Genomic DNA, 2524 nt, shown 5'->3' on the forward strand with positions numbered 1-2524 from the left:
AAGAGAGAGAGAAGGGGATTGAAAATATATTTGATGAAAATATGGCCAAAAATTTCACAAAACTTTAGAAGAAAACAGCTATGCAATCCAGGAAGCACAGAGGATCCCAAACAAGATGAGTCCAAACCGATCCACACTAAGGCATATCATACTTAAAATAACAAAATTTAAAGATACAGAGAATTTAAAGGCAGCAAGAGAAAAACAAAGAGTCATATATAAGGGAACCACCATAAGGCTATAAGGCTGATTTTTCTGCAGAAACTTTGCAGGCTGGAAGGGACAGGCATCATTATTGAAAGTGCTAAAAGGGAAAAACCTGGTTTTCCTGTGGGACACGGTGGTGGCGGTTGCGTCGGAAGAGTGAGCGACTCTTCGGCTAGTTCTTCCTGCATGTTTTCCCCTCCCTGTTTTTTTTTTTGTTGGTAGAGCGCAGTTATGGGTCGCAAGAAGCAGCAGCAGCTGAAGCCATGGTGCTGATATTGTAATAGAGATTTTGATGATGAGAAGATCCTTATACAGCACCAAAAAGCAAAGCATTTTAAATGTCATATATGTCATAAGAAATTGTATACAGGACCTGGCTTAGCTATTCATTGCATGCACGTGCATAAAGAGACAATAGATGCAGTACCAAATGCAATACCTGGGAGAACAGACATAGAGTTGGAAATATACAGTATGGGAGGTATTCCAAAAAAAGACATGGATGAAAGAAGATGACTTCTTGAACAGAAAACACAAGCAGAGAGTCAAAAAAAGAAGCAACCAGAGGATTCTGATGAATATGATGATGATGACTCTGCAGCTTCAACTTCATTTCAACCACAGCCTGTTCAACCTCAACAAGGTTATATCCCCCCAATGGCACAACCAGGACTACCACCAGTTCCAGGAGCACCAGGAGTGCCTCCAGGTATACCTCCATTAATGCCAGGTGTTCCTCCTCTGATGCCAGGAATGCCACCAAGTTATGCCAGGAATGCCATCTGGAATGATGCCAATGGGTGGAATGAAGTCACCTGGACCAGGAATACAACCTCTGATGCCTGTATGCCACCAGGTATGCCCCCTCCTGTTCCATGTACTGGAATTCCTCCAATGACTCAAGCACAGGCTGTTTCAGTGCCAGATACTCTTAACAGACCACCAGCACCAACAGCAACAGTTCCAGCTCCAAAGCCTCCAGTTACTAAGCCTCTTTTCCCCAGTGCAAGACAGGCTCACGCAGCTGTCCAAGGACCTGTTGGTACAAATTTCAAGCCCTTAAATAGTACCCCTACAACAACTACAGAACCCCCAAAGCCTAAATTCCCTGCATATACACAGTCTACAGCTTCAACCAATAGTACAACAAATAGCACTGCAGCTAAACCAGCAGCTTCAATAACAAGTAAGCCTGCTACACTTACGAGGACCAGTGCAACCAGTAAGTTGATCCATCCAGATGAGGATATATTGCTGGAAGAGAGAAGAGCACAGTTACCTAAATATCAACGTAATCTTCCTTGACCAGGAGAGGCTCCTATTGGTAATCCACCTGTTGGACCAATTGGAGGTATGAGGCCACCACAGCCGGGCATCCCACAGCAACAAGGAATGAGACCCCCAATGTCACCTCATGGTCAGTATGGTGGTCATCATCAAGGCATGCCAGGTTATCTTCCTGGTGCTATGCCACTGTATGGGCAGGGACCGCCAATGGCACCGCCTTACCAAGGTGGGGCTCCTCAACCTCCAATAGGAATGAGACCTCCTATAATGTTTCAAGGTGGCCATTACTGATCTTACTTCATCCAGTCTAATAGGTTTGGAGATTAAACCTTTTCTCAACTTGTGCTGTTTATATAGCCAAGCTTCTGTCAATAAGGCTTCATTGTGACTTTAACAAACATTATCTTCCCACATATCAGGAACTATTGGACATTTATTTTACATGCAAAAATTTATTTGGAATAATAAAGCAGGAACTTTTCCTAAAGTTGCAATTTAAAAAATAAAAATAAAAGGGAAAAACTTGCAACCTAGGATACTCTGCCCAGCAAAATTATCATTTAGAACTAAAGGAGACATAAACTTCTCAGACAAGCAAAAACTAAAAGAGTTAATCGATGTTAAACCTACTTTAGAGAAAAGTTAAAGGGTCTTCTCTAAGTGGAAAATAAAGGGCATTAACAAGAAGAAAGAATCCACAGGAAAAGAAAAATCCCACTAGTAAAGAAAAACATATAGTAAAGGCTGAGGATTAACCACTTAAATAAGCTAGTACAAAGAATGAAAGAAAAAAATTGTAAAAGCAACTATAAAATACATACTAAAGGGATAAATATGAAGATCTATAATATGACATCAAAAGCACAAAATGTGGGGAAGGGAAATAAAAAATATAGATCTTATACTGCTTACAAGAGACTCACTTCAGAACTAAAGACACACACAGACTAAAAGTAAGAGAATGGAAAAAGATATTTCACGCTAATAGAAATGACAAGAAGTCAGGGATAGCGATATTCATCTCAGATAA

The 2524-nt window shown here is 40.8% G+C and overlaps 1 pseudogene; it reads left to right on the plus strand.

Moving 5' to 3' along the window:
• The first annotated feature begins 435 nt into the window (after nucleotides 1-435).
• Nucleotides 436-1986, plus strand: LOC132485821 (BUB3-interacting and GLEBS motif-containing protein ZNF207-like; annotated as a pseudogene).
• The last annotated feature ends 538 nt before the right edge of the window (nucleotides 1987-2524 follow it).

Source organism: Mesoplodon densirostris, chromosome 1 (assembly GCF_025265405.1).
Source record: "Mesoplodon densirostris isolate mMesDen1 chromosome 1, mMesDen1 primary haplotype, whole genome shotgun sequence".
Taxonomy (NCBI): Eukaryota; Metazoa; Chordata; class Mammalia; order Artiodactyla; family Ziphiidae; genus Mesoplodon; species Mesoplodon densirostris.